General features: G+C 41.1%; 1 long non-coding RNA gene across 3 annotated transcripts in view; it reads right to left on the bottom strand.

Annotated features, from left to right (window-relative positions):
* Window positions 1–12,213, bottom strand: part of LOC132437096 (uncharacterized) — a 459,886-nt gene that overhangs the window by 220,815 nt on the left and 226,858 nt on the right. For all 3 annotated transcript variants that reach the window (XR_009521959.1, XR_009521958.1, XR_009521960.1), the window contains exon 4: window positions 8,976–9,100. This is a non-coding gene — a long non-coding RNA (uncharacterized lncRNA). The remainder of the gene's footprint in view (window positions 1–8,975; window positions 9,101–12,213) is intronic.

Here is a 12,213-nt window from a genome sequence, read left to right as displayed (position 1 = left end):
AAGGCTTTGCTGCTCTTTAGGAGTTCTCCCAGAACTGTCAGTAGCAGTGTGAGGCATGAGGTCAGCTCTGGGTAGCTGGTCACTGGCAACCAGGATTAGCAAACAAGAAAGCTACAAAAAGCAGTATCCACAGTCCGGTCAAAACAGAGGAGCCCCTCTGCCATTGTGTAGGGAGGCCCATGGGCCATTATAAGGCCATAGCAGGAGTAATATGAAACTGAAATAACACTTTGAAAATAAATACACAAACCCCTGAATTACTCTTATCATACTTGCCCTTGTCTTTTCACTGTTTACAAAAACAAAAACAGACATATGCTCTTCTTGTCCTCATTCCCTGACCATAGGTAAGTGCCTTCCTTTCATATCCTTGCTCTGTAAAAATAGGGATAGCAATTCCTACCTCATGAAATTGTTGAGAATAGTTTAAAGTAGAATGCATGTAAAGTGCTGAGAACCATGGGTAGCAAGAAAAAGGCTCAATAACTATTGTTATTTTTATCATTTTTATTAAGAACCAAAACCACACAGCCCGATGTCTACATTAACTGGACTCTCCCAAAAAACTCTTGCCCAAGAGGATGAAAGTACAAATAACTATTTTTAATTTCAGGAACTTCCTCCAAATCCATATATCCAGAACTTTCAGCAAGCCCTAATTACCTCCCTTCTCAGGATAGTAGACCACTCAATCGGACTTGTCAAATGATTACTTATGCTTCCACACTCCCTCAGAAATCCTGGCTTCACTGTGGCCACAGATTCTAAACTATTATGTCATGAACTCTGTCAAATCCCCATCAGTTTACTGCATGGGAAGACCTTACACTGACTCCAGAAACCTCACAAATATCCTGGCCCTCACCTGCCCCCTCAGAAATATTCATAAGATTTCCACAAGACACTGATCTTCCTTACTGGGTTAAGCATAAATGTAGTTTAGCTCTATGACGGTGCTCTTTTTGGTGAGTCAGCAGTTAACATTATTATTATTATTATCTTGTATATCTTTCATCTCTATAATCATGTGTTTTCCAAATATTGCCCAAGGGGCTCTGAGACACTGAAGTGAACTCACATGGTGCAGTGGGACATGGGAATTTTTGAGGAAAACACTGCAATCCCTGACATCCATCAGACACCGTATGGGCAATTTTAACATGAGATTGTTATGTTCTTTTCGAGACATCATATCTTTGTGAAACTGGATTTACAATGGTTGCTGTGATAAAAATCAAGTACTACACAGTAGTGTGAAAAGAAAAATGAGGCTGACGGTGATACCAAAATTTGAGAAGCGGTGCAGCACTCAACAGGCATACACGTCTCATTAGTAAGTAGTTAGGCCATTTTGGAGTGAAATAAAATTTATTTTCTTTTAATGTATGTGCATTATGTATTCAAACGGCTATTAAGTTGTTCGGACTTAAATATTTATTAAGTTGTTTATTCCTACCTACTTCATAAATGGAACTGTGTGTTTTTTCTTTTGGTCTGGGCATATTATAAGAAAAGCTCACCAAGACACTAACGGCACTGGGAGTGAAGAAAGCTTAGGAACGTCTGCTCTAACCTAGTCTCTGTGCAACTGTGACTGGACAGAATTTAAAGAAAAATCTAAATCCAGGGTAAATTGCCTTTGAGGCTCTGTCCAACCTTCAAACCTACCAGTCTTTCCATGGGTTTCCCTTTCCTCAAACGTCCTCATATGAATTCCTAGATGCCCAGAACTTCCCCTACACCCCAAGGAAAGTTCCCATTCTGATTATCAGGGAGATTAAATTTATACACTGTAGAGATGGAGTTGCTTCTCTCTGTCAACTTAGTTCTTTCATTCAACAAATATTTGCTGAATAGCAGATAGAGGTTAAGCACAGTTCTAGACTGGAGATACATGGGTTAGCGAACTTATTATGTTAATAGTTCTAAAACCTTGGAAGCTCATTTGTAATTGGCTAAAGATTTTCCAGAATAAATGCACACTGGAATGATCATAATTTCTAAATTGGGTATCTAATCCAAGTAAATAGAATTTTCAGCCAAGAGATACAGACATACCACCTATTCCGTTCACATTAAATTTAGGCCAGAACTGGGGTTAGTTATGAAACTTTCAAATGTGTTTTTCCAGCTTTGAAAGAAACATACACGTGAATGACCAGTCCTATTTTCATTTTCTTGCTTCACTTCATACACATTCCAAGAGTTTTCATCAAAATGATGCATTTCTTTCATGGAATCGGCTCTGGGTCATCCAGCTCTTCTATCGAGACCAAGTGATGATCTGTTCTCTAAGTTAAGCTAATACTTTCTTGCTGTAGCTCAAATTTTCTTTTTCTAAGAGCCTCCTGGATACAAGTTCAAATTACCTTTAATATTAGAATGTTCTGAATTATCTTCTGAATATACTCTCAATTTTCTAGCAACCCCTTGTGACAGTAAGTGATTCTGTTTCCTAAGGGCAAGTGAGGGATGGAGAGCTTCAGCAAATGGAGCAATTTTAAGTCCCAAGGTCCAGTGTTTCCTAAGTGAAGACAGGAAAAACTCAATACGAAATTCTGCCTGAATGAAGCCTCAAAACCATGAGGGACAAATTTGCAAAAACAGATATTGAATCTGTGCTTCTGTCTCCTTGCCTAACAATAGTGTCCAAACAGCACGCGCGCGCGCACACACACGCACACACACACACACACACACACACACACACACACACACACACTGCAAGAAGAGGCTCAGATGAGAAAAACTGCTCTTCTCAATTGTTTCCAATATGTTTAAGTCCCCAAGGCTTACTGTAAAAATCATTAATGTCAAAGAAAATTAATAATAATGTGCATGCAGAGTTAGCTCTGAGCAGTTTTAAAGTCAGCTGTTTTCATTCCCATTGTCCTGTCTCCCCTTTCCCAGCGTTCCCAGCACAGCTCTCCCTAAGTGGACTCAGTATTTCTTGTCTCTTCCTCTGCCCACTGCCCACACCCTCCCATCCAAACCCACTTGTTTATACCTTCATATGAACTCAAGTCACTGTGCAACTTCTCCTAGGGATTTGGGGGTTAAACTTTATCTCCCCAAATGATGTAAATGGCCGTGACCCTCATTGAGGAGATGGAAGACATACATGAAACAGGTAAGGAAGTTGCCAAAATTATCTTTCTGCTAATGACTTATAAACATGCAGGATTAAAAATCTTCTTTCTGTTTTTATCTTCAGGGACTCTATAATGGAGAAACTACTTCTGTTACATTTTCTTACCTTCAACATTTCTTCCTGCATCTTAGCTTCGTAAAAACTTATACAGGGCTTCCCTGGTGGCGCAGTGGTTGGGAGTCCGCCTGCCGATGCAGGGAACACAGGTTCGTGCCCCGGTTCGGGAGGATCCCACGTGCCGCAGAGCGGCTGGGCCCGTGAGCCATGCCCGCTGAGCCTACGCCTCCGGAGCCTGTGCTCCGCAACGGGAGAGGCCACAACAGTGAGAGGCCCGCGTACCGCAAAAATGAAACAAAACAAAAAAACTCCTGGACCTACCAGGGGCTAGTTTCACTTCAACCTTACTCTGGGCTGCCTTTTGGCAAATTCTACATGCCCAAAGGGGTTGCTGGTTAGATTGTTCCTGAACTGGAGTGTGCAGCTGAGGTTCTGATTGTTAAGAGTTCTGATTAATTCCACCTATCTATAGACCTGCCACAGCACCAGCAGCTGATTATGCTAGATTAACAAACAAAGCAATTCAATTTGAAAAACAGATGTTTAGTCTCTGTGCTCTCCAGGCTCTCACAGCAGGGAGTCAGCCTTGCAGCCCAGAACCTTTTACATATTTGCACGCTTGTGTCCTGCTGGAGAAAAGCCCAGGTGTTTGTGTGAAGGACTCTGTTGGATGCGTAGCCTACTGAGTGAGGAAAAACGTTACACGCAGTTGTTGTCCTGAACTCGGAGAGACAGAAGTGTCATTTCCTTGGAATGCAAGGCATTGTCATGTCCCAGAATGAATGAGCTGATGATCTGACTCTCTGGTCTGAGCAGTGAGAACAGTAATGAGGATTCAGAGCTCTCGATGGCATGGTCCACACATCCGGCACTTCCTTCCTACACACTGTCCCAGTGAAGGAAGGCTTTAAAACTTCCAGGTATATATCCAAAATAATTGAGAACAGGAACTTAAACAGATGCTTGTGTGCCAGTGTTTATAGCAGCATTATCCACAGTAGCCAAAAGGCAGAAACAACCCAAATGTCCATCAATGGATGAATGGATAAACAAATTGAGGTACAGGCATACAATGGAATATTATTCAGCCACAAAAAGGAATAAAGTTCCGACACAGGCTACAGCAGAGATGGATCTTAAAAGTATTATGCTAAGTGAAATAAGCAGACACAAAAGGACAGAGATTGTATGATTCCACTTATACGAGGTATTTAGAATAGGCAAATTTATAGAGACAGAAAGTAGAATAGAGGTTGCCGGGCGTCACATTGTGGGGAGAAAAGACCAGGGAGTTATCGATCGTTGAATGGGTACAGAGTTTCAGTTTGGGGTGACAAAAAAGTCCTGGAAATGGACAGGGGTGATAGTTACACAACATTGTGAATGTATTCAGTGCAACTGTATTGTACAGTTAACAAAGGATTAAGATGGTAAACTTCATGTTATGCATATGTACCACAGTAAAAACTAATTTACAAAAAGAGTGCTTCATAGTTTTAGTGACAGCATCATTCATAGGTGTTCTATTTATCCAAAGTGAAGTTGAGGTAGCTGAGTGATGTGAAAGAGTGGTTGCTAGTCGTCAATGTTAGAAGTGCTTTATGTTTTTTGTCTGGTGTTTACTTTGCCACATAGATCATACTCCACACTCTCCCATGTCCACAGCTTACTTTAGGCCTTAATCATTTCCCACCTGTTCTGTATTGCAAAAACCTCTAATGGTTTCCCCTAATCATTCATTACTCATTTTATTCTGTATTAAAAAAAAAACTGAAGTCTGATCTTATATCTTAACATTAGTCTCTGCTTTAGTTACCTTCAGTGGCCCCTGTAACCTAAAAAGTTACAATCAATGGGACATTATCATTCCCCCCCAACACACTTAGTCTATCCCCTGGCCACTTGCGCCAGCCCCCTCGTCATCACTGCTGTGTTCCTGCCAGGCTGGACTTCGTGGTGCCCAGGCCATTTCCTCCATGGGAACGATCTACACCACCACCCTGGCAAAGGCAACCTGAAACAGCTGTCTCCACAGAAGGGATACCCCTGTTGCTCAGTTCTCTTGCCGTGAAGAGGTTAGAAGAGCACCAGAGCGACGTGGGATAGTACCCACCGCTTTCACATTTCCTTTCCAGCCCAGCCCCTCAGTTGCTTGATATCGCCTTCTTTCAGGTATAACATCTTCAGTAGGTTTCAGTCATGTGTTCCTCTTCCTCGGGAGTAAGTCGGCCATCTCCTTAGCTAACTTGTATATTTTTGTTCCAGTTCAATGGGTGTTGATTTCCAGTTTCACTTTCTGAGGGCAACTCTATCCAGGCTTGCAAGTCAGCTCACTGTCACTTATACATCCCAGCCTGTGCAATATCCCAGCCAGTGCAATCTTTAATCAATCTTCCCACACAGATTCTTCTAGGCTATTTGCTCCATGGAACACTGCCAGGTGATTGATTTCCCTATACCTAGTACCTCTGGGAAATACAGAAACTCTTGCCTCAGTGTGACAGTAAGAAATTTATTATCAGAAAAAAAAATATTGAGATAGAGAGGGAGCTTATTGATTATTATAGACATCTACAGGCACTGAGAATTACTAGATTCTTTAAAACCTAAACTTCATTGCAGCCAAAAACAATGTGTATACCCATTCAATAAGCATTTTACTAAGTACCTACTAGACTCTGTTCTAAATTTGGGAGCAATAAAAATAAATATAACATGGTTCCTGCCCTCAGGTAATGCATGGTAATAGAAGAAGTAGAGATATTAAAGAAGACATGCAATTAGATGTTTTAAGTGCAACGATAGAGCTATTCACAAAATAGTGGGAGGGATAAGGTTAAGTGAACAAAACCTAGTCTGGAAATCCATGACCGTTTTCCCAGACACCTTCATTCATAAACTGAATCTTCAAGAATGAATGAATAGTGGTATAACATAAAGAATCATATTGAGGCATAGGATTAACCATAAAGAACTCTAAGAATTTGGGTAGAAGCATTTTACCTATGCCTAGTCTCTTCTCAGGGATCTTACAGGAGAATAAGCATAAATGGAGGATTTCATGTTTCCTCCATTTTTAACTAATTGATCTTTGGGGGGTTGAAGGCATTAATTTAATCTTAGTTCCTTATGACCAACATGGAGGGTAGAAAAGCAAGAGTATACATTTCCAGTACATAAAATTTAAGTAATTACCACTCAAATGTCTGGCACGGGGGCACCATAAAGCTTTGCCATGCTCTTTTTGGAATAGAAAGGGACAAACAGTATCTTGGAAAAGATAGGAACAAAATCCTCTCCTTCTACCAGTTTTCACTAAATGAATTTTCATGATAATGTGGGAAGGGGCAGCCTTTGGGGTAAAACTGAGGAAGCATTCTGATGAAACTTTTGTGAATGCTTCTCTGTCTACACCAGGCTTAAATACAGACTTTGCTGACATGTAGGCCATGTCATGTCGAATAGCATGTGGCTACTATAATCTCACAGAATCTGCCAAAAAAAATGCCCTCTGACTTCTTTTCTATTCTTTCAAGTTGCTCCAGACCCTCAAAGGGCCACAACCATGAAACACTTGGAGACACTTCCTAGTAGCCATAACAAGCAGGAATCAGCTAGTCGAGGAGGTGAAGGGGTGACAGCGTTTCAGACAAAGACAGATGCATGGAACCACATGGTCAGCCACATGCCACACAGCAGTGCGGGCTGGAGAGATGATGGGACTGGAAGCAGGTGGGGGCCGACGGAGGGCCTCTTATTCCACAGTAAGAAAACTGATGCTGTAGACAATTAAATCATACTGAAGGCTTTAGGAAGGGTAGTGAACATCGACCTGTGTTTGAAGAGTCTAGTCTGCTAGCTGCGTAGAAAATGGAGTTGAAGGGAAATAAAGATTGAATGCCCAGAGACCCTCTAGGAAGCCAGCAAGAGTTTAAGCAAATGAGAACACAGGTAATAGAGACAGACAGGTGGGGACATAATTTTAGAACACTTAGGGATTGATTGGATGTGGCTGGTGAGAGAGAAAGAAGTCTCAAAAACGGCTCCTCAGTTTTTGGTTAGAAGAACTAAATGGGTAGTGTTATCATCCGTTCATCAGTTGAAATAAAGACTAGAAAGGGAAATACTTTACAGCGGGAAATGAAGAGTTCTATTTAGGCTGTGCTGAGTTTGAAGGGCATATAAGACACACAGCTAAAGATGTTGGGTGTAGAATCTGGACAGAAGAAAGATTTGTCAGGAGCAAGCGTATGGGCTGTACTTAAACCATGAGGCCTGATGAGATCAGCCTAGGAGAGTATGTAGATGGATGAGAAATACTGGCTGACAGCAGAAAACAGAGGCTTGGAGGACAGACACAAAAAGGACTGAGAGTCCAGAGGAGAAAAGGATCACTCATAGGATCACAGAATTCAAGTTTTGAAAGTGATACTTTGAGGAGAACAGCAGAGACCAGCAGAATCCAGTTCAACAGAGACGCCGAATAGCGTGTGTACAGAAAACACCCATCTGGCAACCGCTGACTTTTTGAAAAGCAACTTCTGACTTTTGAAAGCACAATTTCTGTAAAATGATGGAGGCAGAAACCAGTGTGCATTGGGAATAGAGTATATGGAGAATGAAAGAATGAGGGTGACTTTTCTCCTGCTGGTGAGCGAGGATGTGGGGCTCTGTTGCTTCTGAGTTCAGCACCCAATACTCCAGGGCCTCCAATGCAGAAGCAAAGTGTAAAGACACCTGGTAGTGGTTGTGTTTGTGGTCTTTCTGTTTCTACTTTTACTCTCCACACCTCCAGTTACCTAGACTGTAAGTTCTGTACATTCCACCTTACAGGAGGCAGCAAACAAGATATTCTATCTGCCTGCAGAAAAGAGACATTTCCACAGCCAAAGCCTCTCAGATTTTGCTGGAGAAATTAGAACTCAATCTCTTTCATAGTTACTCATCATCTTATCATCTTATTTTCCTTCTTTCTTGCTTTTCTTGTCATTCAAAGGGAGAGAGGGAGAGAGAGACTGCCCTTCTGTCACCTCGGTCCTCTGCAGTCCTCCAGACACCCACCCCGCCCAGCTCCACAGAACAGAGCTCCGGGACTGCAGGGGCTGTGAAAATGTCGCTCACCCCCCGAGAAGTGCTCAGGAATGAAGACATGAATGAATAATGCATCTCTAACACCAGTCTTGTTACACATATTTGCACTCCTCTTTCCTTGTCTAGACTGTAGAATCCTGGCGAACAGGAGCTGATTTATGTTTTGTAGCATTGTTTGCACCCAGTTGTGAACTAGGTAGTTAGACAAAAACCCAAAGAATAAAAATAGCTTCTGCCTTTGAATAATTAGACGAATTAAACGAACACACATGAAAAAGTTTGGAGAAAATGTTAACACCGATTCTGGCTCTAAAACTATTCGTGGAGATTAGAGATCCGTGTGTCCTGGAATTGGCAGGAAAAGTTTAGTAGAAGAGAGAAAATTTTACTTGTCCCTTTGAGAAGGGGTTGGTTTAAAATAAGTGAAGGGGTTATAAATTCAGCGCCTGTGTTGGCATTGCCGAATTGCAGGAGGAGCCAGAATTAGCCCAGCATAGCACAGTGGCAAGGGCAGGGGAGCCCGAGGTGGATGGGACAGGAAGAGACTGGCAGTGCAGTGGAGATGAACGCTCTTCTTCTTGGAGAGGGAGGACAAGATGACATAGGCTCTATGACTATATTTCAAGCCTGTATTCTTTCCTGGTGAACACGCATAGTGAAAATATTTTATACCGACCGTTCACAGGTTGGAAATCCCAGTTCTTCCTCCGGGTCCTGGTAGAGCTAGTGCAGCTGACTTGGCTGGGTCTCGTGGCTCTCCCACCCCGTATGCTGATGCTGGCGGTGAATCTGGGAGGCAGTCTGGGAGAAACATACAGGAACAGATTTATTTTTCAGAAACGTTTATTTTCTCTTGGCTCACCAATGTTGATACAACTGATAAAATACAACCAGAAAAGACAGAAAAGCCAGAAGAGATGGCATGAAATGAAGCTGAGTAAAAGTTTGAAAGCGTTTAAAGTGAAAACTCTTGCAATACTGTTCATTTCCTGTGGACGATAAAATATTTCTGAAATAACTCTAACAGGAATAAAGAAGTCACTAAAAGTCAGTGCTCTTCTCCAAGTGTTTTTAAGTAAGAAAAAAAATGTCCATTCTGTAATAATGTAAAAAAAAAATCTTAATTATGCTTCTTATGGTGTCTATGTATACTTGTTCTATTTTGAAGACTCATCTATGAATTCCATTTTGGCAGTTAGTGACATTTTAATAGCTCATCATTCACATGAAAATATTTTTCACAGGGTTTTAGTTTGCCATTCTCACTGTAGTCAGCAAAGAAATCACTGTCGCTCATTTTAACAGTGCTCACTCACAGTGCTTGGCATATACTAGATGCTATATAAATATTTGTTGAGTTCAATTCTCAGGAGATTTACTTGCTTTGCAGCTAAAACTGTAATATAAAATGACTAATTTCTAAAGAAACAACTTTTTTCAGACTCTCAAATGCCACAGCTTAGGATTTGTTTTGTTCGCTTTGTTTGCAGTAACAGCAATGAGATATAATCACAATAATTTACTCCCCTCTACCCAACTACCAGAATTAGAATTTCTCTAATTCTTGATGGACTGGACACAATATAGAACTTTCAGAAATTGAATGTATCAACTAATATTTTTGTATTTATTGACTTTTGAAAACTTGGTTCCTAAAAAGTTTTGAAGAAATTCCAAATGAAAAACAAAATTAATAACAACAAGATAAGCATCAGTACAGATGTGATAACATTCTTAATTGGGCCAAACTTAAATAAGGAAATTATTCTGCTTTATTGTAGCATAAAACTTGATTCAGGAGACCTTGAATACATTAAGTAGAATTAAAGTTCAAACAGAATGAAAGAGAGAGTATTTTTCTAGCAGTGTTTCATCACATTTCTCTTAAAAACTTTTCTTGTAGTTGATTTCTAATCTCACAACGTTGTGGTCAGAAAGGATGCTTGATATGATTTCAATTTTCTGAAATTTACCAAGGCTTGCTTTGTAGCCCAGCATGTGATCTATCCTGGAGAATGTTCCATGTGCACTTGAAAAGAATGTGTATTCTGTTGCTTTTGGATGGAATGCTCTATAAATATAAATTAAGTCCATCTGATCTAATGTATCATTTAAAGCCTGTGTTTCCTTATTGATTTTCTGTCTGGATGATTTGTCCATGATGTAAGTGGGGTGTCAAAGTCCCCCACAATTATTGTGTTACTGCCTATTTCTCCTTTTATGTCTGTTAACATTTGCCTTATATACTGAGATCCTCCTATATTGGGTGCATATATATCTACTTGTTGGCTATCCATTATTTGTGGCAGTTTAGAAACTTTTTAAAGTTCAGAACAGTTCCTTCAGAGAAAAGGGTTTGCAGAGAAACAGTGTGCAAAACAGATTATTAGAGTTGCTTGGATGGAAAGTGGGGGGAAGCCATGGTCATCTAGGGAATCCTGCAGTCCACAAGGAGTTGGAGGCCAGAAAGAGCTGGGTTCTAAGCACAAAACTCCACTAACTAGACCTTCCAAGCTTCAGAATTCTCAAACATAAAATGGAAAATATTACCTATCTTGTTGAATTGTTATGAGAAGTGAATGAGATGATTGAAGTACTCAGTGCAATAAGTTGCAGTAAGAGGTCACCGAACCGTATTATGGCAGAAAATGTTGGCACTCTGCCCCCTCTCCTAGAATCTCCATTCACCATTTTAGTCCATGTCACCCACCACCTCCCCTTCATCAGCACGTACTCTCGCTTTGGGGAGAACCCAGGCCAAGACAGATGAAGTGCCTGAAAATGTGCATCACCAGCCCACTGCAGTCCAATGGCCCTCACCCTGTGACTGACTGATGGGTGCAGGAGTATTTCACTATCTTGCTTCCTTCAAGATCAAGCTAAAGCCACCTCTGGAACTTGCCCAAGAAGAATACTTCCCTACTTGACATATCACCTTTCCCTGTGTTGCTGCCCTACTCCCAGTAGGTCTCCTGGGTGTGCTTCTATAACAAAGCCTTTACATAGCAACACCACTCTCGGGGCCTGCCTCTGGGCAACCCAACCTAAGAGGGGTCAACGAACGGTTATGAGAATGATATACAAGGTCCTGGATCATATTCCTAATTTCATTTTCAAACACTCAGCCCCATTACATCCTCTCCATGGCTTCTCTAATTCAACCCCAGAGGAGCCAAGGGGCCCCCAAGGCACCATGAATGTGCATGCCTCTCTTCTTTCTGTTTAGAACACCTTTCCCTATGAGAAACACCCACTCATCCTTCAGGACCTAATTCAAATCTCCCCTCCTCTGTGAAACACCCTGAAATCCCAGCAGAAATATCAATACTTGCTCTGTGAGTGCCCTTAAATTTTGTACCTATCTCTCCTATAAAATATGCCATATTGCATTGGTGACTATGTCTGGGAACTACCTGATCCTGGGTACCTTTGCATTTCACCCAGTTCCTCTCCAGCCATCCTCTACCCACCTTCACCCTAATCACGTACATGTCCAAAACCCTTTCCTCAAACCCTTAGAACCAGATGAGCTTTGGAACTCAAAACCTCCCAATCTTGGAATATTATTACAGACCATGTACCACATCTTATAGAACATTCCTGGCAGGTTCTCGGGTGACACTCCCAAACCGAATACAGTGCAGTTTCTTCCTTGAGAGAAGTGAGTATTCACACAAAATGAGATAAATAAAAAATGCACGTAGCCTCATATCCATTTGGGTTAGGTTTTGCCACTAAATGAATTCAGGCTTTTTAGAGTTTTTTGAATTTCAGATTTATAAATAAAAGGTTGTAGACCTTTAATAGAGGCTCAATATGTGTATACTGAACTGGACTGGAGAAAACATCTTCTCGTTGCTGTTTCCACTAAATCTCTTTCTGCTTAAAGCTATTAAGAGCAGATGTTTCAAAGT

This window comes from Delphinus delphis, chromosome 14, assembly GCF_949987515.2.
Source record: "Delphinus delphis chromosome 14, mDelDel1.2, whole genome shotgun sequence".
NCBI lineage: Eukaryota > Metazoa > Chordata > Mammalia > Artiodactyla > Delphinidae > Delphinus > Delphinus delphis.
This window is presented reverse-complemented; position numbering and strand designations above follow the sequence as displayed.